Source organism: Ornithorhynchus anatinus, chromosome 7 (genome assembly GCF_004115215.2).
Source record: "Ornithorhynchus anatinus isolate Pmale09 chromosome 7, mOrnAna1.pri.v4, whole genome shotgun sequence".
Classification (NCBI taxonomy): Eukaryota; Metazoa; Chordata; class Mammalia; order Monotremata; family Ornithorhynchidae; genus Ornithorhynchus; species Ornithorhynchus anatinus.
Genome location: NC_041734.1, coordinates 4,411,914 through 4,438,325, shown reverse-complemented (window position 1 = coordinate 4,438,325; position 26,412 = coordinate 4,411,914). Strand labels below are relative to the sequence as shown.

Here is a 26,412-nt window from a genome sequence, read left to right as displayed (position 1 = left end):
AGCATAATGGCTACCTCTGAGTGCCATTCATTCATTCAATCGTATGTATTGAGCATTTACTGTGTGCGAGGTACTGTACAGAGCACTTGGGAGAGTACAACACTAAACAGACACATTCCCTCCCCACAGCGAACCTGGGCCAGCTGGACATCCAACCTAGCAGCAGAATGGGAAGGATCAGACTTTCCCAACTTGTCAATGAGAATGCCCCATATTTAAGTGACCCAAGTCACACTCCCCTGCAGGAGCAAAGGGTGAAAGTCAGACTGCTTCGAATGCCCTGTGTTCTATTAAAATATTAGATACAAGGCCCAATTCTCAGTAGAAAGGCTTTAACTGGCTAAATTGAGAAATAGCATACATTTTGGCCTCGAATAATCTGCTACAATGCCAAACTGGCAATCTTTGAGTTCATTAACTCCGTAACAAACATGGATCGATTCCATAGCAGTTAGTCTCCAATTAGAATATTTTAAGGAAACATTTGGTATTTACTCAACACAATCCTTATTAAATCAAAATTAAATGTGAATTAATTAACTTGAAAGTGCTTCCTAATTTCCAAATTGGTATTAATGCTGGTTTTCCAGCAGCAAATGCTTATGTGCTGACAAACAACACCTCCATTTCTGTACTTTCCCCTAGTTTCAGTTCTTAATTTCTGGCAGAAACCTCCCCTTCCTACCATTTGAATTCTGCTCTAAATTCATGTCAAGACCGGTTGATATATTCACTCCTGCTAGAATTTCAAACATGTCCCCCACTTCATGTTTCCTTCCCAGAGGGTCAGAGAGGCCTCTTGAGTTCCTTTAAATGTCTCATTACAAACACTTCATTAGAAACGACGTCACAGATAGTGTCAATCTGGTCTGTGCACTTTTGCCAAAAAGTGAAGTCTTTCAAGCTGTGCATTTCTTACTATTAACTTTCCCATCTGGTTATAGAATCTCAATCAGTTCTTTAAGGAATGCAAATGTTACCTCTCCCTTTATCCCCTCATTAGCCCCTGGGAAATGCACAGGCATAACGTCTTCCTGTTCATGCATGTGATACAACAATAATCCAAGTGGGAAGGGCAGAGCATATATTTTGAAGGACATGCAGCTTTTTCAAAGTTAACTGCCAGTGGTCAAGGAAGAACTTTCCGTTGGCCATCATCTCCATTTCAGTTTTTGCTGTGCTGCAAACTATTGGGTAGGAACCGTTAGAGCCTTGTCTAGCATTATCCACAAATAATTCTCCCCAATACTGCATTACATGAAGCTCGTGTCGATGCTCTCTAGGCTCTTGAGGAGCTAACCATTTAGAGAAAAGGGGAGAGGGATGAGTTCAGATAAAATGAAAGTGAATGGATGCAACTTAACAGTCAAAATAGCCTATACTGCCCCCTCTGTGGAGGGGGAAGAGGAAGTGGCCTAAAATCCATGAAATTAGGTTTATGTACAAGGGAAAGTATCTCCTCCACAAGCTTGGGACTAGCACTGATACTGAATGGCTTCGGACTTCAGTGAAAACATGGATGCAGGGGAATGAAGAGTTGGAACAACAGTGGGAGCTTGGATAAGGTCACCACAGTGAACCATTCCCCTCTGCCGTAGCTGGCTCTTCTGCTTCATCCATCTGTATGTCCATTTCCCAGAGAGCTAAGAGGTCACCTGAATAAAGGATGGAGCACTCCTTTATGGGCAGAGAGGGAAAAAATCTATTCATTCATTTATTCAATCATATTTATTGAGCACTTCCTGTGTGCTTGGGAGAGTTCAATATAAGAATAAACAGGTGCATTCCCTGTCCACAACAAGCTTACAGTCGAGAGGGAGAAAAAGTCTACTGCTTTGGGTATCATGGTAGGACTGATGGATACTCCCAAGCAGTGTGGCTCAGTGGAAAGAGCACGGGTTTGGAAGTCAGAGGTCATGGGTTCGAATCCCTGCTCTGCCACTTGTCAGCTGTGTGACTGTGGGCAAGTCACTTAACTTCTCTGTGCCTCAGTTTCCTCATCTGTAAAATGGGGATTAAGACTGTGAGCCTCACGTAGGACAACCTGATGACCTCTATCTCCCCCAGCACTTAGAACAGTGCTCTGCACATAGTAAGAGCTTAACAAATACCAACATTATTATTATTTTGATTTTGGGGGCACATTATTGCTCTCCCCTCGAATGGGATAGGAGACTCAGGCTCATGAATATTAACCCTGATGGAAGGCAGGGCCAGAGGTCTCTGGAAAACTCTAGAAAAATTCTTTGTTGTTTCTGACTCTTTCTAGTACCATCAGTGTTCCAGATCCCTAGAAATACTTCTATTAAGGATATCTCTATGGGCTATGGGATGCTTCCTAGGGGGTGATTTTCATTTCTTCCATCTTCTTCTTTGTTAGATATCTATTGAGCTTCACAGAAGAAACAGAGATACAGAAGGTGTCAGGGGAAAAAGACTCATTCCCTGCCTCCTAGGAGATAAAAATATTCATAACAATTGTGGTATCTGTTAAGCACTTACTATGTGCCAGGCACTGAACTAAGCGCTGGGGTAGATACAAGATAATCAGGTTGGACACAGTCTCTGTCCTACATAGGCCTTAGTCTTAATCCCCATTTTACAGAGGAGGTAACTGAGGCATAGAGAAGTGAAGTCACTTGCCCAAGGTCACAAACCAGACAAGTGGCGGAGTAGGGATTAGAACCCAGGTCCTTCTGACTCCCCAGCCCGTGCTCTTTCCACTAGGCAACGCTGCTTCTTTGGCATCCAACCCCAGGGATGTTTTATTCCTGAGAGACTGGATGTCACCTCTGGAAGTGAGACACCACTACTAGGGTACGTCTCCACTTTCCTGGAGAAGGGGTCATTTCCAAGGAATCAGACCATGATTTTGATTCTGCCAGTGAGTGGCTCTAGAATCCTGGGCCTGCAGCATGGAATTGTTCAACAGGGAGGAATGGTGTATTTGTCATGGGTGGGTATTATATTTTCTTGGGAGAAAAACATGACATAAATCCACAGAATTATTATTAAGCTTTTCTTTGCAAATTAGAGTTTAAAATTCAACAAATAAACAAGAAAACTGACAACAAAAACCTTAGTGAATACAGAAAAAAAAATCAGGGGAAAATCAATTTGCCACAGTAAAGAGATAGAGCACAGATGAATAAAACCTACCGAAAATGTAAATACCTCATGTTTGCAGATGACTTTAGCTACCTTATCCACCTGACCTTTTGCCAAAGCTGGAAACAAGAAACTAAATTGATTCAAGACCCCTTTATTTCCTTTCCCCCTGCCCACCCTCTTGTAAAGGTTAAATAGCCAACAGGCAACCAGCAGGGAAGAGTAGAGAAATGAGGCCTGGATCATCCACCGAATGGAAAACCGGCTCACTGCCCAAACACTCTCTGAAAGAGAGAGAGATATCCCTCTGGGCTCTGAAAAGTCCCGTCTGCCCATAGTCTACAGTTTAGGAGAAGTGAACAGCAAGCACCGAAAAGGCACTTTGCGTTAGAAGAACAGAGCCAATCTGGGAGCACCAAACCTGCCCTGAAATTAACGTGACAGTCGGCTGCCTTGACCGTTTGGTGGCTTTCTCTTGAGGAGACCGAGCGATGAGCTGGAGGAGAAAAGACTGTCTTGCTTTTCTGCCAAGGATCTGCACTCCCTGAAAGGTGTACCTATTCCTACTGAGGGGTGGGTTAGTCATTCATTCAGAGGTTTCTGAGCCTGCAAGTCTTCCTCTCTGGGCTCAGAAACTACTGCAACAAACTGTCTCGCCAAGCCCAGAGATGTTATAGATTACTCAATGACTTTGCAGCTTTTCCCTCAGAGAATGCATGTTAGGGAGCTCTCCTATGAATCAACACCTTATTGCAGCAGGAGAGTTTACGAAGCTTAGAGCTAGGCTGTTGAAAGATATTCTCTCATCAGGTTTACCCATAATGGGAAGGTCTAAGATGAAGCATCAGGCAAAGCAGATTCACCTATGCTCGGCAGCAGCGAAAGGGGAAAGAGTCAAAGGCGGATTATCAAGTGATCAAAACGTTGACAAAAGGCAGTGGCAGAGACTTTTTTACCGTGCAGAAGGTGGCAACAGAAAACCGCTTGCTTATTTTTTATCAAGATACCTCTATGGATAAATCCATAAAGTCACTATGAATCAGAAACACCTCGACGGCATTTGATGGCGATGATACGGGTAGGGTCTGGGAACCCAGCTACCCAGCTGGGTAAGGCTCCACCTCTGATGTAGAACAAGCTTCAGTGTCACTGAAACATGAAAGGCTGGGTGTGAATGGAGAGCCCAGAGCAGCTTCATTCAAAATCCAAGTGCCAAACTTCTCCAACAATCAGGAGTACGATTTCTCTTAAAGTCCCCTTATGACACAGTTGGTTACTGAACAGTGTCAATTACATTTATTCAGCACTTACTGTGTGCAGAGTACTGTACTAAGTACTTGGAGAGTACAATATAGCAATAAAACAGATACATTCCCTGCCCACAAGGAGCTAACAGTCATTAGAATACAACTTTTCAACTTAAAAGACAGTAAGTCAGAGCTACTCTTCTAGAAGGAACAATGTTACAAATTGGGGACTGGCTGCTTTACCAAGGTCAGATAACCTATTTTTAACCAAATTACCCAGAATTGTATACCAAAACAATTTCAGAAGCATGAAATAGCTATATTCATTATTAATTAATATTCAGTCAGAGAAGTTCCTTTATAAAGTGCTGATTTTCCTTTATCAAGAAGAAAAATGGGTAATAATAAATGATAATAATGATAGTAATAATGGTATTTGGTCAGTACCTACTAAGCATCATACACTATGCTAAGCAATGGGGTGAATATAAGCTCATCAGGTTGACCCCAGTCACTGTCCCACATAGGGCTCACAGTCTAAGCCGCAGGGAGAACAGGATGTGTCAACTAACCCCGGTATCTCCACTGGTGATTGGGTAACTCTCCCTCAGTTCTGCTGCTCTGTGCTTCCTGCTTTCTTTAAACTTTTATCTCCAGTTTCAACCTAAGGAAGTTAGTGGTATAAAGTCAAAATGGATTTGTGGTAAAGTTGAAGCAGGGTATAAATTTAGAAATGTTTGTCAACTAAAGGCATCTTAAATCAAGGACTGCCTATAATTCTTCCTGTCAGAGATTGGGCCTTCCTACATCCTTTTCATATTTTTCTGACGAGGGAGGATAGTCCTCAAATAGATACAAACCAACATTCCTTTATCTTTCACTGGGGTGTGACCCCTACAGCTTCTACATTATGTCTCCTTCCACCTCCTTTCATTATAGTTAAACAAATGCAACAATCTACAGAATAGCTTGATATCCACAAGCCTCTATCAGTGAGAAGCAAATTCTGAAGCTACTTCATTTGATTTATCGATCCAGTCGGCTGGACTGCCAAGGTATTAAGACTCCCCTTGGATTAAGACTGTGACCCCCATGTGGAACAGGTACTGTGTCCAACCTGATTAGCTTGTATCTACCTCAGCAGTTAGTACAGTTCCTGGCACCTAGTAAGGGCTCAAATACCACCAAAAATATGTAATTTCATTACCCATTTAGCTAAAATGTGATAGCAGAGTTAGGTAAGGGTTTTCAGGCAACATGCGCCTATTTGAATACATTCTGGCATGGTGTTGGAAGAAATGGTTGTTGGCATGCAGACGGTGAACACTTTAACATGGGGTTTTGCAAGAACCAACTCGGTGATATAGTTTAAACCAGGTGTTATTTACATTTGGTCCTATATTAATGAAAAAAACAACTGAGTCAAGTTCTTTTCTGCACAGATATCCACAATAGTTCCCAGACTTTTATTTTCCTCTCTCTTTTTGTCCTAATTCAATTAAGAGCCATCATTCCTGTCAAAGGTCACCTCCACTCAAATTCTGATAGGTTTTGCTTCTGTTTTCATTCCTTTGCCTCTTATCCTCCCCCAACACACATTCCTCTTCCTACAACATCCTGGTTAGCCATTGATTTGAGCCCCAGTCATCTTAGTATAATGACTAAGTTTGGAAACGTTGCTCCAATGCTTTGTCTCCATGGCATCTCTGGGAGAGGGAGAGACTCAGATCTCCTCCTCTCTCTGCCACCCTGGCACAAGGAGAAGTGAACCCTTCCAAGGGCATGCAACAAGTCTGATGTGTCACAGTGATCAATCTTTTTGTGTCTGGGGTGGTTTAAGTACCATCCTGCCCAAAGGCAGGGGGATGCCCTAAATGACCTCTCAAGGTTCCTCCAAATGCAGAGTTTGAGATCAGGATAATTGCCTAGGTAGAGTGGGTAGCCAATCTGCTGGCCCACCCCCAGTTTCCCTTTCCTCAGTGTGACATGGCTCACAGCACTGGTTGCTGAGGTGGGGATGGTCAGATGGGAACAGAGAAGGGGCACCTGTCTCAGAACCATAGGGAGAGATTGATTTAGGAGGGCTGTGGGACTGACACTGCGGCCTTTTCTCACCACAGGGCTGTGGGAGAACATATGGTCAGGAGGAGTAAATGACCGCTGTCCTTCTCAGCCTTTCACATAGCAAGATCGGTTGCCAAGTTTAGTCTGTTTGTTTCAGACCAGACTGGCCTGGGCTCAGCAAAGGTAGGGCTCTCTCAGGGTGAAAGCATTGTTGCACACCCTCTTTCTCGCTCAATGTCATTCAATCACCTTGCTCCCTCTTACCTCACCACTCTCCTACTACAATCCAGCCCGCACGCTTTGCTTCTCTAGCGTTAACCTTCTCATTGTACCTCGATCTCATCCATCTCACCACCGACCTCTGGCCCACATCCTGCCTCTGGCCTGGGTGGCAGTAGATCCACACCTGCCTTCTAGGAGCTGCAGTTACAGTGGGGAAATCATCCTTTGAATGCCCTCTGGACCACCAGACCCCAGATCTGCAGGGAACCCAGAAGCCTCCAACTCGTCCTCTCTGGTATCGTTTCCCGAAAGCTTCACCATCTTCTACTGTCTGCAGGGAGCTCAGAAGTTACACATTCATCCTCTCCAGGATGATTCCCAAATCCAGAAGCCCAACTTGGAAGCGGTTAAGCAGTCGGGCAGACGGTATAATATAATGATTTGATCCAGAAGTTCGGTCAAACCGCCAAACCTGCGTTTCTTCAGGAGAGAGCCCTGACTATGCCCTTGCTCCTCAACTGCCCCTGGGTTTGCCTCCCAGATCTCTAACACAACTGTCACTTCTAGCTTAGGTGGAGCAAGGCTGGGGGTTATCCAATCTTCAACCATGGCCTCCCCCCTCTGACAACGCTCCCGTCTCTATCTGTTGCCGAACTATACATTCCAAGCACTTAGTACAGTGCTCTGCACATAGTAAGCGCTCAATAAATACTAATGAATGAATAGTAGTTATAGTAGCAGTAGCATTTATTGAACACCCACTTGGTGAAGTGTGTTGTACTTGGCATTTGGGAAGAACAAAATAACAAAGTGACACATTCGCTGCCCACCAAGAACTTACACTATAATTGGCAGAGACAAACATAAAAACATTTGTAATGCCGATAAAATAAGCTGAGCAGACATATATACACACGAGTGGCGGCTGCCTGTCTTACTCACCATCTAAAGCCAGCTCTGCCCCCCGAGAGCCGAGCCGAGAGGGCCTCCGCGTTGGGAGCAGTAGCGACACCAGTTCCCCCAACATCGATCACCCCAGTTTTATTGGAAAAACTGCCCAAGATGGCCAGCCACACTCAATTGTACAACAACTGGCCTATAAAAAAAAAATAATCAAGCTCAGCCCAGGGACTTTTAGCTTGCCTTTTTTTGATTATGCTTGGGGGTTAATTGTGGTTAATTGATTCCTAGAGTAAATCTGCAGAGCAGATTTTCCAGGGTAGGTTTTAGAGAAGCAGCGTAGCCTAGCAGAAAGAACACAAGCCTCGGTGTCAGAGGACCTGGGTTCTAATTCCAGCTTTGCCATTTGCTTGCTGTGTGACCTTGGGTAAATCACATGATTTCTCTGGGTCTCAGTTTCCCCATCTGTAAAATGGAGATAAAATACCTGTTCTCCCTCTCCACTTTAGTGTGAACTCTATATTGGACAAGGACTGTGATGGAGCTAATTGAATTTTATCTACCCCAGGGGATAGTGTTTGATAAATAGTAAGCATCTAATACATATCACGATTATTAGTATTGCAGATTTGGGTTCCTGCTTTCCTACCCCTAAGGTAAAACAACAGTTCTAAAACCTACATTAAATCTCAGTGCTGCCAATGATGCCCTCACTATGCTGTCAATTCATATGGGGAAGAGGGAGAGAGTGAGCAACTAGGGTAGATAAAAATTGGAAAGCAGCACAAAAGAGAAGAGAGCAACCTTTTGGTATCCAGGAAAAAAAACAAAAACCTATGGAAGAATGGAGCAGGTGGGATCCTGGGGCTCATTTTCTATCTAAAGATGGCTTCGGAATTACCCAGATTCCTTCACTCACGGCAAAGGCATGATGCCTACAGAGCTGAAACAAAGATATCCATTCAGCCCCTCCAGAAAGCATTATACATTTCAGAGCGTAGATATTTTAAGACATAGACCAGGACAAGCCTTTGGAGCATCTGAGGCACTTTTTATTTCTAATAGGCGAGGGAGAAGTATCTGAGGAATGTGTCCTCTGCTAGCTGTGGGGGCAAGTAGATGTGAGACCTTTTCATTTCATCTTTAAGACTCAGTGACCTCCAGGCTTCGCTCGGGGGTGTCACAGGTATGATTTCCTTGGAAGCGGGTGGATCCAAGGATCGGCATCCACAGGATGAATATCAACATTAATATTGATTTGTCTGTAGGACACTAAGGTATTTCCCTATTGGGCTCCTGTCTGGGGATTGGACTATAGGGGCGGGAGCTTTCTGCTATCTAGGGCTGGAGCCCCCCGGTGATATTTTCCTGGGTTCAACCTAGCAATGCTTAGTGGAGAGAGGCAGTCCTAGCGATGACGAATAGAGAGAGGTGGTCCTTCTATGGGGAAGGTTCTCCCCTTTATCCTGCTAGTTGATTCCTGCTACCGCAGAGGTGGTCAATCATCAAAACCTGATGGGGGGGGATAGTTATAGTTATTAGGGCAGTATTGGGAACGTTCAGTCAGTTATATTTATTGAGAACTTACTGAGTGCAAGGCACTCTACTAAGTGCTTGGGAGAGTACAATATAGTAGACACATTCCCTATCCACAACAAGCTTACAGTCTGGCGAGGAGGATGGACATTAACATAAATAAATAAATTATGGATATGAATGTAAGTGCTGTGGGGCTGGGAGGGGGGATGAATAAAAGGGAGCAAGTCAGGGTGACACAGAAGGGAGATGAAGGAAAGGAAAAGAGGGTTTAGTCAGGGAAGGCCTCTTGGAGGAGATGTGTCTTCAATAAAGCTTTGAAGGTGGGGAGAGTAATTGTCTACTCTGGGCGGTGGGGAAGGAAAGAGGGTCAAACAAGGATCATCTGAATAGGAGCAGGCCCTGCTTACTGCTCCAGGCTTTGAAGCATAAAGGAGACTCCCTGTTTTGTCACCAGCTGCTTTCTGCTTCATCAGAATGGCTCCAGTTTGTTGGATGAGGGTGCTTAGAAGAGTGTTATGCAATAGGGAAGGAGATTGAGTAACTTCAGGTGAAAAACCTGAGACCCCAGGGGTCCCATTTCTAAAAAGAATATGGCGGGTCCTTGGTCTACAAATGCTACACAAGCCGTTGTCCCAACTTCACCACATGTATGCTGTGTGACCTTGGGCAAATCACTTCACTGGCCTCTGTTCCTTCATCTGTAAAATGGGGATTAAGACTGTGAGTCCCAAGTGGGAGAGAGATCCGGTCCAACCTGATTAACTTGCGTCTCTCCCAGTGCTTAGAACAGTGCTTGACAGAGTAAGCACTTAACAAGTACCATAATTATTATTAGCATTAGAATCAGTCCCAACAGAGGGTGGGAAGCAGAGGCACAGGAGTGTTTGGGCTGCCCCTCTTGATTTGATCTCCCGATAAAAATAAATCCATACGCTCCCACCTGCAGCCCCATCCATCAGCCAATGCCAGCTCAATCTGCCATCATCAATAACCACACTGATTTCCCAGTCACAAAAAGGGAGTGAGGATAGAGATATAGATCCAACAAATCTTTTAGGCATCCACAGCTGCATCACATTTGATATATTGTTCTTAGGTGCTAGCATAATGAGTGTAACTAAAGAAAGAATGGACCCCAGACCTGGTTTGGCACCCGGGAAACAGAAACCAACTCTATTCCTCAGACACGCTGCCTCAAAACATATAATGAAATGCTGGTCGACCCTGCTTTTGTATTCCAGCTGACTTAAAAAAAGAAAAGGAATCATTTCTTTTTATAGCAAAAAAGTTCAAATATTCGGTCTTATTCTCTCAGCATGTATCAGCTTAGATTTTGAAGCAATGGAGTAAGGAGGTGTCTACTTGGCCAGAAATAGGATTGTTTCCTGAAACTATATATGAAAGGAAACTGAAGTAATCAGTATATTGAGTGAAGGACGTGGTTTATTTCTGACTTGGACCCTGGATTTCTATTCAATTATTTTAAAATTAGAGCCAGAGAGATCGCTCTTGCAACTGCTGCCATTTTCTGGCTAATGCGTCTTTTCCCTTTGAACCCCTCACCCACAGACTCTACTCAAATGCCAAACTGGAAAAAAATAAACTAAATATTCTATATTCATTAGGGGTTGACTCTGCCTGCAGTATCTTTAGACACAGCTTTTAAAATGCAAATTAAATGCTAAAGACCTGTTACATTATTAACCATGAATTAGCTGCTAATTCCTGATGACTGTCAGTTTTCTAACTCCCTGGAAGTCACCCTGGGTATGGACAGACCACTGGAGACTGGCTGCTGAGCAGAGGCTTTAAGGATGTACATGTCCAGGGCTTATCCTCTATACTGTTTTCTCAGTGCCCTGGGGTGGAAGGAGATGTGTAAGAGGTCTGATTACCTGGGAAAAAACTAGGAAAATCAGGTAGTAAAAGAGTATTTATGAGCATCCACTGGGTGTGGCGCAATGAAATGTTATTTATTAAGTGCTTGGGAAGAACAGAACAAACAATGACATGTTCTTCGTCCCCAAGGAGCTTCTACTCTCATGGGGGAGGCAGACAAATAATATTGGCAAATTGCCATGACAATTTACAGTATCTCTCTGGGTCTCATGTGGTTCACCTAGGAACCATCATCAGTGGTACGTACTGAGCACCTTGAGTGCCGAGCCCTTCTAGGACTTAAGGGGGCCACAACCGAAACGAGGTACATGAACACTGCCCTTCAGTCAGTCAGTCAATTGTACTTATTGAATGCTTACTGTGTGCAGAGCACTGTACTAGGAGCTTGGGAGAGTATACTATAACAATAAATAGACACATTCCCTGCCCTTTACAATCTGTTGGGGTGGCCAGACGGACAAACATGATTTACAAATAGTGGGAGCAGGAGGAAGAACTAGGATATAACAGGAAGTAGTACAAATTAACTTCACTGACTTCACAGGGAAAGAATGAGCAAGTGAATCATCGTCATGCACTTAACCTATTACTGGGGAGAGAAGGCGTGAGTTGAGAGAAATAAAAGCCAGCCCGCTAAATACTGAAGATCTGTTTTTCACAAACAAGTTCTCAGAAAGCCAGGGGCAGATGAAGAATTTGGGATTCGAATTTAGTTGTAACATCTAAGAAGTGAACAGGAAGAGCAATTGCAATCCTTCTGAGATAATCTGTTTTCTTACTGCAGATGGGCCAAGATTTACACCCTGTTTTCACCCCTCCCTCTGCTCCACATTACTTATGTACAAATCTGTAATTTAATTTATTTATTCTAATACTTGTCTCCCCCTCTTGACTGTAAACTCATTGTGGACAGGGAAAGAGTCTACCAACTCTGGTGTATGGTACTCTCCCAAGTGCTTAGTACAGTGCTCTGCATACAGCAAGTGCTAAATAATAATAATAATACTAATGTTGGTATTTGTTAAGTGCTTACTATGTGCAGAACACTGTTCTAAGCACTGGGGTAGATACAGGGTAATCAGGTTGTCCCACGTGAGGCTCACAGTTAATCCTCATTTTCCAGATGAGGTAACTGAGGCACAGAGAAGTTAAGTGACTTGCCCACAGTCACACAGCTGACAAGTGGCAGATCAGGGAGTCGAACCCATGACCCCTGACTCCAAAGCCCAAGCTCTTTCCACTGAGCCACGCTGCTTCCCCCAGTCGTAAATAAATACGATTGATTAATTGGTCTAAGGAGGAATGAAGATGATTCAAGAAGAGGGAAAAAAGTCAAAGTACATCGGCAGAAAATCAGGCTTTTCAACTGCCCTAGAATCTTCCTTCAGTGGGATCATGAAAGTTTGAGATCTCATCTCAATTAAAGGCAATTCGGCAAATCTTTTAATCTAGAATCGCTTTCAGACCTCCCACTGTCAGTCAGGTAAGGCTCTGATAATGAGAACGCTTAACTGTTTAAAAAGGAGGGGACAGAGCCAAGACCTCTGAGAGTCTCAATTGCGCCTTCTCTACTCTTTCAAGTACTCTCAGACAAGGTTAACTACTTATTAGTGACAGCCATTTCAACCACTTGCTTGAAATTCAAATAACCAATGAAAAATGAAACTTCATAACACAGTGACAAGTTTGGGGCCAGTGACAGGCAGGAATGGAAAGGGCCGCAACTCTGCTAGACAATCAGGGCAAGGCCAGGTGCTCTCTGCAATGGAAACCTCTCTCAAGAACCAGGGAGAAATGAGTCACCTTCATTTTTTCATAGTTCAGTCCTCCTTGAACAAAATGATGATGATGATGGTGAATGTTTATTCAGAGACATCTAGTGCAAACATGACATCCACTAGATGTCTCTGAATAAACATACTCTTAGATGCTAATTCCTAATTTTGAGTGCCCAGAGAGAGTGGGTGGGTCAAAAGAATGAGACTGGGGAAGAGAGGGCAGATTTGGAAGGGTTAGGTTAGAAAGATTCAATGTGGGAATTTTTTTTTTCAGTCCCTCTTCCAAAATTCTCAGATCTTGTTGTAGTCCCAGAATAACTGAGGCTGGGAGTCCTGCCTAAAAAAGTTGTGAACAAAAACAATGGTTTCAGGCCAACAGCTGGAAAGCTTTTAAAAGAACAGCCCCCCCATCCCGTCTCCCCCCCATACCAAAGTAGGCATCTATAGGCTTGAGTAAAATCACCCTATTTCATCTTTGAATATTGCCCCAGCTCTTTGTTTCCATTGGCAATACAACAACATCTGTGCGACTTCTTTGTTACTTTATTGTGTACAGAGCCATGGTAAGCAGGGCACCTCAGGAAAGACACCAGGGAGTGTGAGGAGAATGATCCAATTTCCCTTTTTATGCTCTGATTAAGCTCCATGTGGTTTAATTATCTATGTTCAATTAAGTACTTAAGGGCAGATGCCCTGCATCAAAAACAGCAATTACACATGGATGGAGTTGGCCCTACCTCCTCCTTTCCACCCACCCCCATCCCACCCCACCCTCTTCCTCTATTTGGAACATCTGTAGCTATATTCTGAGACATGGCAAGGTCTGGAAAGGCCTTCCACACACAAGAGGGAGGAGAGAGAAAGAGCATGCTCTTGTGCATATGTGTGTTGAACGGGATCCTCAAATCTACACAAAATGCTGCCACCTTTCCCAGAGAGAAGAGGACTTTTGACAGCAGCAAAGTATGTATACTTTGTTAGCTAGAAACAAACTGAAACTCAGCCATATTCCCAAATCAAACTCTGCTCACACTTGAACCACAGAGTGAAGGTCTCTGAGGGGTGTTTTGGAAGCCTGCTTTTTGCTTCCCCAAATAAATGTTGCCTCACACTGCACCCACTGAACTTCATGTTGTTTGTTCTCAGTCACTCTTGTCACCCTTCCAATATATGGAATTCAGAGTCATCCCTTTAAGATGCTCCTGGGAGGGTCTAGAGGTAGCTGTAGAGGCTTAGGGGCCCATTTTTCATTTTGAGAACAGGGATGACCAAAGGGATTAGTTCTGGGAAAGTGGGAAGGTGTAGAAAATGGGGTCACTAGGCAGGCTTCCAAGGGTCATTGGTTCAGACGGAACTGACTTGGGGTCATTTTAACACCACCTGGAACCTCTAAGCTCTTTCCAGCCTCACTCAAACCTTCTCATATCTGGGATTAGTGGGATGGGATGAATCCATTTTAAAAAGCTGTGGGGAAATAAGTGCAATTACTTCATCTGTAAAATGGGGAATAAGACTGTGAGCCCCATGTGGGGCATGGATATGTCCAATTTGAGTAATCTGTATTTACCCCTGCGCTTAGTACAGTGCCCGGCACATAGTAAGCACTTAAATACCATAAAAAAGAGTACAGTGCCTTCTCTCCTCAAATGGAAATGAAGGGAGACAGGTGTCTTGTTCCCAAGGAATTGGTATCTATGCTCCTGGAACAGTTGTGCCAGAAATCATGCATTTTGGTCACCCTGGCTCTTCTGCAAATGGAGGAGTTTAATCTGTGAAGCTCTGATAGAGCCCAGGTCTAGGAGTCAGAAAGGCCTGGGAATCAGAAGGACCTGGGTTCTAAACCCAGCTCTGCCACTTGTCTGCTCTGTGACCTTGGACAAGGCACTTCACTTCTCTTTGCCTAAGTTACCTCAAATTCAAAATGAAGATTAAGATTGCGAGGTCCATATGGGTCATGGACTGTGTCAACCTAATTAGCCTGTATCTACCCCAGTGCTTAGAAAAGTGTCTGGCACATAGTGAGCACTTAAACACCATCAAAAAGAATTCCAGCTGGGAAAGCAGCATTCAGTCTTCCTATCATTTTCACCCCCCATGTTATTTTAATTTGAGACATTACTCACTCCCCCTCCAATAAAGGTGCCGTTAGGGAGCAAAGCTGGTTCAGAGCAACTGGCATTCTCCAACTGCGAGATGGCGGGTGTCAGCAAGGGCATGAGTAATCCCTTAGTGGGGCAGAGAGCCGAGTACAGTGGGACCCTCTGGGAGCAGAGGCACCTCCAAATGACAAAATTGGACAAATGACAAAAATGAAAAAATGATCCCACAGGGCAGATGTTCCTGGCATTTTGCAGTGTCTTCAGAGGTTTGAAATCAAACCCAGGGCCTCTCCACCACATTCCTCCTGAGACCTGGAATGAGGACTGTTTTTATGACATCATGTAGCCTCATTCTCATTCAGAGAAACTTGACATGCTTTGAACGCCATGAGTCACCCTGTGATGTATAGCCCAGGAAATGCAAGACGTCGCTCTTCTGAAACCCAGATTAAAAAAAAAATGTGACTTCCAGGCTGGGAGTTGATAATGAGAAAAGTTAACTCTCAGAAAGGGAAACTTTCATTTCTATTTTCTTTTCATTTTTTACCTCCTGCTTATTGTGGATTTTAAAACAGCTTAACACCACACAAGGGATTGAGGTTTATGAATATGGATCACAGCGGGATGTCATTTCTAAGGCTGGTGCCGCTGTCTGACCTGAGTTTGTTTTCCATCAGCCAGGCCCTCCCTCGGCCCCTTCTGTACAACTGAATGAGTCTTTGGCATGGAATGAGTCCCATGAAACTAAAGACCAAGGGCTTTCATACTTACTCTGCGAATCTGGGTACTGCACAAGACTTCTTCGCTGCCTTCTAAGTACTTGCAATCCAAAGAGACAGTGACACATTCTAGGCATGTGCCTATCCACTGGTCATACGATGACTGGAGGGCTTATGGAATACTTAAATTTCTAAATCAATACAGGCACTGCATGGAGAAAGACCAGAATTCAGCTCACTTGTGAGAATAAGTAATGACCTTCTTGCTGAGGCCTTAAATCCAGACCCTCCAAAACTCAGGCTGCACTTAATGAAACTCAGGGAGCAGGACAAAAATAGTTTTCTACAGTTTATCTTTCCATTCGCAGGAGCGGGGAACCAAATGACCTCAGGGTCTTCCCAGTCCTGGGATGTTATTGCCGGTCTAACCGCGGCCTTTTCTTCTCTCCACAGTCAGTAGCTGTGAGTCATTTCAGGCCTTTATATAACTGGTTGATGGCAGGTGGAACCTTTGACCCCCCTTTTTGACTCAGCTCAATGCTCAAACACTAGAGTGTTGTGATTTGTTTCATTTTACTTGAAGGTAGATCCAGTGGGGGTTAAGCATTTGTCCACTTAAGAGTCAGGAGAAATAAGTGGGGAAAAATTAGGTCTCCACTCCCTGGAGTGAACAAGTTATGAGATCAGTGATAGAGAATAGTGATCGGCTCCAAGGAATCCAAAAAAGCTTGGAGAACTTGTTGGATCTCTGTCTATACCCAAACCTTACCAAGAAAAAATGACACACTTCACTTTCCCCTATGCTGTGCATGGCCTTAAATGACAGTGTTTGGTAACAAGGTCTCTGGGCATGAGGGAGGAAGTTGGAAAGGAATGAGAAGTTCATTTCTGAAGATACTTCAGTGAGCAACAAAAGCCTATTTTTCCTTCTCTGGACAATGACTCATTTTCCTCTGGCACCAAAGGTCACTGCAGACTTTCCACCTCGTCAGTAGAGAATAATATACCCAGACAATCCGTTGTGCAATGGATCGGTTATTTACATAACAGGAGTTTTAGGCACAAGAGAAAGTCGAGTGCCTGGGCTTTGCTGTCCCTCACTTCAGGAAGTGTCTTGTTCTTAATTTGGGAACTACTGTGTGGAACAAGACCAGTACAAGGACCTTATCATTATCATGGTATTTGTTAAGCACTTACTATATGTCAGGCCCTGTTACGGTACATGCAAAGTTTATCAGGTGTGACACAGTCTGCCCCACATGGGACTCACAGTCTCAGCAGAAGGGGGAACAAGTAATGAATCCCCATTTTACAGTTGAGGAAACTGAGAAGTAAAGTGACTTGCCCATGGCCACAAAGTCAGCAGTTGGCAGAGCTGGGATTAGAACCCAGATTCTTTGACTCCTAGGCCTGTGCTCTTTCAACTAGGGCATCCTGTGGCAGAACTGGGCTCCAACACGACTCCTCCAGGAGCCTTCCCTGGACAACTCTATCACCTACCACCCTATTCCATTCTTTAAACCCTTCCCTTTCCTTCCCTCACATCCTGGCTGACACCCCCTTGGCCCCAGCACTATCTCTTAGATTTCCTCCCCACCCTCGTTTTTTCCCAGACCCCTGAAGGATGCAGACAGGGAAGCATCAGGAAGTTTTGGTGCCACCGATAGAGACATCCAGTGACTGGGTACTCAAGTTACTCCTTTGGTCTAACTATGCAGCAGGGACAGTGGCTGCAGCCCACCCCACCTCGCCTCCAATCACAATAGTCGCAGAACAGTCTAATACTATGTCACTGGACTGAACCCAGATATTTCACTTCCAGCTTCAGGTCTACTACTCGTTTGTCAACATATTCAAAGACAAAGAAATTTAACCTCTTTGTTCCTCAGTTCCCTCCATACGGAGACAACAAGAGTTTTGAGGATTAGTGAGTTTGCTTTTAGAGATTGCTACGAACAATGTCAAGCCCTGTCCCAGGAATAAAGCCCTCAGTGGTTCTGTTTTATCAAATAATATTTGTTATGGTTGCCAGTCTGAGCTCCTAGCCTTATTTTCTAAACTGTATGAAATCTGTGAGCATTCATCTTGGCATTTATCTTTCATGGAAACTAGAAATCATGTCATGTGGTGCTTTGAAAAGATCTATGCATTTTCCAGAATCACTACCTCAAAGAGTAGTTCATGAGCCCATCTATGTGGGACCTCTAGAAACATCTATAAATAACATTTATGAGAAAAACAGGATTTCTACAGCTCGATCTCAACTGCCTGTCATTTCCTACTTTAAATCAGTCTGGGGTACATAAGTGGAGTGGGCATTTTATGACTGTTGTAAATATGTCATTGTTGTCCATCATTTCCCCGCACTACTTGTTGCTGGCCTTTGTAAGAAGAGGCAAATGAGACACATGCCATGTTGACATCAATGTTTCTCATAAAGCATGAAGGTAACTTGGTTTTCTAATCTTTGAGTTAATTACCACTGATCATCCCCCAAACACCTTCTCTTTATGAGGTGGGCATTTTCGCCATAGAATAGCTCGAGATTAGAAATGGAGAAGGTGCACAATGTCGGTAGGTTAAGTACAGTTTAAGGACCACAAACGTTATATTTGACTTTTGTTTTGACACTATGGATTTAATAATGTTGATATTTGTTAAGCGCTTACTATGTGCCGAGCACTGTTCTAAGCGCTGGGATAGACATAGGGGAATCAGGTTGTCCCACTTGGGGCTCACAGTCTTAATCCCCATTTTACAGATGAGGGAACTGAGGCCCAGAGAAGTTAAGTGACTTGCCCACAGTCACACAGCCGACAAGTGGCAAAGCTGGGATTCGAACTCATGAGCCCTGACTCCAAAGCCCGTGCTCTTTCCACTGAGCCACGCTGCTTCTCCAATCCAATTTAAACTACTAATCCAATTTAGATTTTCAACTGATAAAGACTTGAGAAGTTGATGTTTCTGAATTCTATCTAGACTGCCCAATGACGCATGGATGGCCAAAGAAACTAGAAATGGAATCATGAAACCGGTATTTCCTTTGGGATATTGACAGAGAATGGAGGTTCTAATCCCAGCTCTGCCCACTGCTGGCTGTGTGACCTTGGACAAGTCACTTCACTTCTCTGTGAGTCAGATTAAAGGCCTACAGAGTTGCAAAAGTGTTCAATCTCCTACTTGGCCCAGATCTAGACTCGGTTTTCCCCTCTGCCTCCTCCTGGATTGTCCCATTGAGACAGTGGCCATTGCAGCCTCAGGCCTTTGTTATGCAGTAAACCTACCTTTGGTAGGGGAGAAAAGCTTATTTGGATGACACCAACTGCTGATGCACCAACCATGAGAATATCTAGTCCTAATGGTAGCAGGGGATGTGTCTGTTATATTGTTTGTTGTGCTCTTCCACACACTTGATACTGTGTTCTGCACACAGTAAGCGCTCAATAAATACGATTGTTTGATTGATTGCTGCAATTCTGTTGGGGGGCTTGGCAGCATCAGACCACTGAGAAGCTGGACACATTGTATCTTCACCTGCCCAAGTCAGTCTGTCCTCCTACACATTCCTCAGATGGAAAATCAGGTTCACTACTTGTGCAAATAAAAAGTGGTACCTGCTTGGTGCCCTGCTAAATGGAAATTCTGAACATTTCAATTTAAAGATACATTTTTTTACACTCGCAATTCAAAACATAATCCCGGCCACATCTGTGCTAAACGCATCACAGTGTTAGTCAAAACCTGTCCCTTCAGTTATTCAGCTGCATGTTTTAGAGGTAGGCCCTGGTAGGATTAGCGAAATTCAATACTTTGTTTCCCAAATAGGACTTGTTTGTTAATGAAGCTGTAAGTGAAGGCGTAGGAATTTACCAAACCTTTGGCAAAAGAATGAGGATTTCCCTCAGAGTGGTGGGAATTAGAGTTCTATCCAGAGAGCCAGACAAATGTTTTGTTAGGCCCAGTGTACAGTACAAATTAGTGAACACTTCTTCATTCCATTGCTTATCAGAGGCAAATGTGAGCAGGACTGGGGAGAAGGAGTTAGGGAGAAAGGGAAAAAGGGTGGCAGCAAAGAGAACTCTGGAATTTGAACACCCCGTTATAATGCATTTCGTAATAATAGAGTGGCTCAAAATTAAAATATCAATCAGTTGCATTTTTGAGTGCTTACTGTGTGCAGAACACTGCACTAAGTGGTGGGGTGAGTACAATATAACAGAGTTGATAGACACATTTCCCTTCCCGCAGTGAGCTTACAGCTTAGTAAAAACTGTTGGAGTAAATACATACTCTTTTACCAATTTAAAGCAGAAGAATTTAGCCAATATATCACAGTATCCAAAAAAATCTCATCCAGGGGCAAACAGTCACTTCTCACTTCTAGGGGTCCACCATCAGATTCATAACCAAGTTCTGAACGTTCAAGTTGGTACAACTTAGCACTTTCCTTCACCCAAGTCAAGCAGTGATGAAGCTTCCGATCCTTCCCCTCCTAGGACACCTCCTCTATGAGGCACTTCCTGATTAACCCCCACAACTTTTCCATTCATTCAATCTCATTTTGACACTCATTTATTCATTTTTCTTTTTTTTAATCTCTACTCTTTACCTTGATATATATTTGCCAATTTATGGCTGCCTCCCCCATGAAACTGTGAGGTCCATGAGGGGAGAGGTCACACCTTCTACTTCTGGTCAGAAGGGAGGCAAATAGAGTGGTGGGTCTCAGTGATTCTAGGTAAACACCCTTATCTCCAGTGATTGAAACAGCTCTTATTGTACAGTGATATATAGGCAAGGGACATGTTTCTTTTAAATGTCTTTCTATGAAATAATTATTAAAAGGCTGTTTTCCAAGTAGGTAGAGCTATATATAAGCACTCATCAAACAAACAAACAAAAAATCTTGCTATACCAACTTGACATTTAAAGAGGAATCTATTCCTCAAGGGATGTCATTAACTTAAGCACATTCTTTCCAAAGTCATCTTTCCAAAGACATCTATGGTTTAATTGATCAGCATTGTTAAGCTAACATCAATCAGCTCCAGGACAGGAGCAGCATTGTGATACAGAGGGAAAGTGGAGGACAGTAAAAGAGGCTGCTTAGTTTCTTGGGGTTACATACTTTAAATTAGTACCCCATGTTAAAATCATGAATTAAAAGGACATGGTAGGTCAAAAGAGAGTTCCGTACTCTGAAATATCAAGGCTGAATTATGTTAACCAGAAAGGGGTGCAGTTTTTAAAATGAGCTGCTTATCTTTTCACGGGTCCATTCTTTTAGAAGCCTTTCCAGCATCTCTCCTACAATTGCTCAGACCTTGGCATTTCATGAGATGAAACTTGTTATGGAATATAAACCCATCTGTAGATTAAAATATAAGGGGCCTATGCTTTAGTCCCTCATAACTCTAGAAATTCATCTTATGTAGTAATTCTGCAAGTTTCTCAACCTGTGGCAATTTCCCTGAGAAGTCAAATCAAACCTTTCTCAATTCAAGTGTCAAGTAGGAGATCTTCACCTCCACTAAGACCAATTTGGGAGTCCACCAAACTCGAGAAACATTCTTAAAAGGAGTATGGGAGTACTTTCCAGTGTCTAGTGATATTTTTCCAATCATTCTGTATTATACCTGCTTTAAAGGTGCATCCTCCACTCCAGAAATACCTCTGACTTCAACTTTGGAGCAATCCTGCTTTGAGATGTATAATGACACTACAATCCCAATGGTGAGGATGAATGAGCAAATACTCCACCTGCTCCCTTCTTCACTGCTACTTTCTTGCCCTGACCGTTGATGCTCAAAAATCCTGCTGCCCAAGCAACGTTCATTCTCATCAAACTGAATGATACCATGCACGAGGAAGGAACCCTGGATTTAGTTCCCTGACAAAGCAACTTATTTTTAGCCACCACTTTTCCTGTGCCCCAGTCTTGAAATGGGCTGGCTTCTCCCTAGGTGATTCTCTAGAAATCAGGAACAGAGACTGCCATTTTACATTTCAAATCACAAATAATTCTCCAAACCCCGTCATTTTCTTTGTTTCAGGACCTCTCCATCCAAATGCAGCTGCAATGGGTTGGGAAATCGTGATATGGGTTCAGGGTCCTCCTGAAACTACCTATCCTTTTGAATGATTAGTTTCCAATTTGTACTCTTATAAAATATTCACCTTTTAGTTTAAAAATATACCTTTTTCTATCACTGATTACTGATGGACACATACACGAAAACAGGGCTTCGGCTGATTAGGAATTTGTCTGCTCCCATTGTGTCCTCTCCTCTATGGGGTTCTCAACACTTCTTGTGACACTAATCTTTTCCAAGTTGTCCATAGTTGATGGCACACCCAAAGTGTCAAGGCTTCAGCAAAACCTGATAAGCAGGAGTGGATAAAGCCCTACATAACAGAGGTTCGGTTTTCATGCCAATATTCTTAGAGATAAAGGAAAAGCAATAGAGAACCCATAAATTAACCAGTTCACCATAACAGAATGCTTTTCCCAAGTCTCTCTATAGATTTACTTGAGTATTTTTTACTTTGAAAACACTTTACAAGTATAAAATATTACACTAAATTGAATTCTCAAAATACTCCTGGGAATAAGGTATAAATTACTAACCTCTCTTTGTATCTGGGAAATTGATGCACCAAGACAGACACAGCCAAATGGATTGTTGAGAAGATATCTTTGTTCATGAAGCATATGCGTGAGCCCCTGAGGAAAAAAAAATACCGAGAAGGCACATCACTTCTAGCATTATCATACTGTCAGAGATTTGAATTAGGAAGACAATTGTTTAAGATATTGGACATTCTCTTTCCTGAAGGCAGGTGGTTGGACTAGATGAGCTATGGGATTAGCGTTAGCTTATGATTTTAATGTTGGGATTGTCAGGATGATTCAAATCTCTCCAAGAACATGTCTCTTTGAGTCAGCCGTTCAGTTATACAATATCACGGCTTTCAGATCTCACCAAATGCGCGCAGGTTTGTTTTTTTTTATGGTATTTGTTAAGTGCTTACTATGACTCAGGCTCTGCATATAGTAAGCACTCAATAAATACTATTTAATGAATGAATGGGGTAGATACAAGTTAATCAGGTTGGACACAGTCCCTGACCCACATTGGGCTCACTGTCTTAATCCCCATTTTACAGATGAGGCGATGGAGGCACAGAGAATAATAATAATAATGTTGGTATTTGTTAAGCGCTTACTATGTGCCAAGCACTGTTCTAAGCGCTGAGGTAGACATAGGGGAATCAGGTTGTCCCACTTGGGGCTCACAGTCTTAATCCCCATTTTACAGATGAGGGAACTGAGGCACCGAGAAGTGAAGTGACTTGCCCAAAGTCACACAGCAAACACAAGGCAGAGAAGGGATTACTCAGGTCCTTCTGACTTCTAGGCCCATGCTCTATTCACTAGACGATGCTGACTCTCTGTAGTTCAACTTCCACTTATCTGGGTCATGAAAACGAACAATTTGACATAAGATATGATCTTCAGGCTCTCAGCATATTTTTAAGTGATGTCAGTGAGATCAGTCAACCATGTTTATTGAGCACTTATTGTATGCAGAGCACCGTGCTAAGCACTTGGGAGAGTACAATATAACAGAGTTGGTAGTCGCATAATAACCCTACAACTGGAGTCAGGGTCCTAACAAGAATGTTCAACTCCGTTATATTAGTGTCTGAATCCTTCTCCAGACCAAAATCTTATGGTGGACAGGGAATGTGTCTACCAACTCTGTTACAATGTACCCTCCCAAACACTTAGTATGGTGTTCTGCACACAGTAAGCCCTCGATAAATATGATTGACTGATTAACCACTAGCCCTGAAGAAGTCCCCACCTACATTACTGCTTCTTCCACTGTGAAATAAGGAGGACAACACTCACAGCCCCAAGAGCTGGGAGGAATCCAGAAATGTTACTTTGTCCAGTCCCCTGCCTCTTAAGAGACCTCATCTGAACTGTTTCCTAATGCAGAACCTATATTCTAAAGTGACTTGAACAATGACTGTTTTCTTTCTGCATACTCTGTGCTAGACCTATTGAAATGTGGATAGATTTTTTGTGTGTGTGGCATCTGTTGAGCACTTATGTGCCAGGCAGTGTATTTAGTGCTAAAATCATGTTAGTGCTATATAATCTTTTGTTAAGTACTGTAAGAGCTTCAGGACATACTACAGGTTTGTTATTCTAAAAACAATCCCAATTAAATTTTAACTTAGAGAACCCCTTTGTAGTGGTGTAGTTGAGAATGTTATCAACCACCTAAGAGAAACATCCTCCCATAGAGGAACTTTCAGCAGGTTTGAGGTGAAAATTCAGGACTCATTGAACTGAACAGTCCCTTACTCCCCTCAAAGATGTAGAAGGTATTCAAGTTATCTAGATTTACTGACCTTAAGCAATCCTAAATCACTATATATTCAAGGACAGATCCCCTTGAATCTGGTGGGAGGGATCTGCCCACCCCAACAGACCCAAGAATAGCTGGAACACAACTGTCCAAGAATTAATATTTGTTTCCTAGACACTGAATGACCAAAATGATCATTAAACAACTGTGGAAGTTGTGAGAAGCAGCATGACCTGATGGATAAAGCACAGGCCTGGGAGTCAGAAGGATCTGGGCTCTAATCTTGATTCCTCCACTTGTCTGCTTTAGGACTCTGGGCAAGTCACTTAACTTCTCTGTGCCTTAGTTACCTCATCTGTAAAATGGGGATTAAGACTGTGAGCCTCAAGCGGGACATGGATTGTGTAGAAACTGATCCGCTTGAATCTACTCCAGCACTTAATACAGTGCCTGCCACATAATTAGCGCTTAACAAGAGTCATAAAACAAAATCCATCCACAATGCAATGTCATGCACAGCCTATGCAGAAAGAAGCCATTTCCTTTTTTAAAATGATTACCGGAGGGTGACCTAGTAGAAAGAGCATGGGTCTGGGAATCAGGGGAACTGCCTGTTGTGTGATTATGGGCAAGTCACTCAATTTCTCTGGGCTTCAATTTCCTCATCTGTAAAATGGGGGTGAAATTCCCATTCACCTTAGACTGTGAACCCCATATGGGGCAGGGACTGTGTCCCACTTGATTGTCCTGTATCGATCTCAGCACATAGTAAGCATTTAACAAATACCACAATTATCGTTAGAGCATTGGCTCCTACAACATCAGATCTCAAAAGCCCCTTGGGTACTCCCCAAGCATAAGAATTAGAGAGCAAATTCCAGTCACATTTCCAGAAAAGCAACCCAAGGCCACCCAAGATGAGAAACACCCTAAATAGAGGAGTAAGAAATGTCAATGACTTGAGTATAGGTCATTACAGCTAACTCTCTCAGGGTGGTAGGAATAAGTTTGAATTTCTCTGATAAAGCAGAGAGGTCACAGCTGAGTCTGACCACCCCCTAACTCCAGTGAAATACAGAGTGGGCTATGTAACTCTAGACTGTAAGCTCTTAGGGGGTAGGGAACACGTCTTCCAACTGTTGCTGCACTATCCCAAGCACATAGTACAGTGCTCTACCCACAGTAAGTGCTTAATAAAAATGATTGACTGACTCAGTGTCAGTCCCATCCCCACTATGAAAGATGGACAATTGGGCAGAAACTGTGGGTGCCTGAACAATCTGTTTTTAGTTTTACACAATTAGTGACTCCAGAAAATGCTAAAAGTGAACCTCCTTCAGGAGATTTGTTTCTACATAGGGTATAAATCAAAATCCCTCTGTATCAGTGAACTGGTCTAAATCCCAGTGATGATGAGGTAAAATGCCTATTTCACCCTGGGAAAGTTACAGAGGTGGGAACAGGGCCAAATCCAGACACAGCAACACCTCATTACCAGCATACATAAACCCTCTTTCACTGTCCACCTACCTGCTCTTAGTTTAACACGCATCAGACCAAACTTCCAAGCACGTCCAAGAAGCCTCACGTAGAATCCACGTGGCAAAGTGGAAAGAGCACAGGCCTGGGAGCCAGAGGACTCGGATTCTAATCCCCGTTCTGCCAATTGCTTGCTGGGTGATCTTGGGTGACCATTTAACTTCTCTGCGCCTCATTTCCTCTACTGTAAAATGGGGATTCACTACCTGTTCTCCCTTCTATTTAAACTGTAAACCTCAGGTAGGACATGTAAACCCCCATGTCCAACCTGATTAACTTGAATCTACTCCAGGGCTTGGAACAGTGCATGGCACAGAGTAATAAATGTCATTATTGTTATTATTACCCAGGTAACGTCAGAGACCGAAAAACCACAGACAAAATGATCACAACACAGCCAGGCAGAACAAAGAACCACAAACCCAGAGAAGAAGGATAATGAGGGAGTTCCTTTCTGGAGAAGAGAAGGGAGAAACTGATCAGTCCTTCGGAGCTGCTCTGATTGGGCCTCCAGGTGGTTCACTGATAACACCTGAGAAATACCTGCTCAGGCCCAGAAGCTTCCCAGGCTCCTCCTGTCCTGAGTCCTAGCCTAGACTGCAATTCATAGTAATAATAATAATTATGGTATCTGTTAAGTGCTTACTATGTGCCAAAAACTGTACTAAGCACTGGGGTAGATACAAGGTAATCAGGTTGCCACATGTAGGGCTCAAAGTCTTAATCTCCATTTTACAGATGAGACAACTGTGATACAGAGAATTTAAGTGCCTTGCTCAAGGTCACCCACCAGACAAGTGGCAGAGCCGGAGTTAGAACCCACGACCTCTGACTCCCCAGCCCATGCTTTTGCCACTAGGCTTTGCTGCTTCTTCATCAAGCACCAAGCCCCCAACACTTTAGAAATTTCAGTGAAA

General features: G+C 43.3%; 1 protein-coding gene across 3 annotated transcripts in view; it reads right to left on the bottom strand.

Moving 5' to 3' along the window:
- Window positions 1-25,989, bottom strand: part of CRH (corticotropin releasing hormone) — a 61,518-nt gene extending 35,529 nt beyond the window's left edge. Inside the window, exons 1-2 of one of the 3 annotated variants that reach the window (XM_007666980.3) lie at window positions 25,918-25,989; window positions 22,204-22,299 (exon numbers count right to left, since the gene is read on the bottom strand). The gene's annotated coding sequence lies outside the window, so the exon portion shown is untranslated. Of the gene's footprint in view, window positions 1-22,203; window positions 22,300-25,486; window positions 25,626-25,841 lie in introns of those variants that run through there. The other 2 variants (XM_007666995.3, XM_007666988.3) reach the window with 2 other exon arrangements.
- Between the last annotated feature and the right edge of the window lie 423 nt (window positions 25,990-26,412).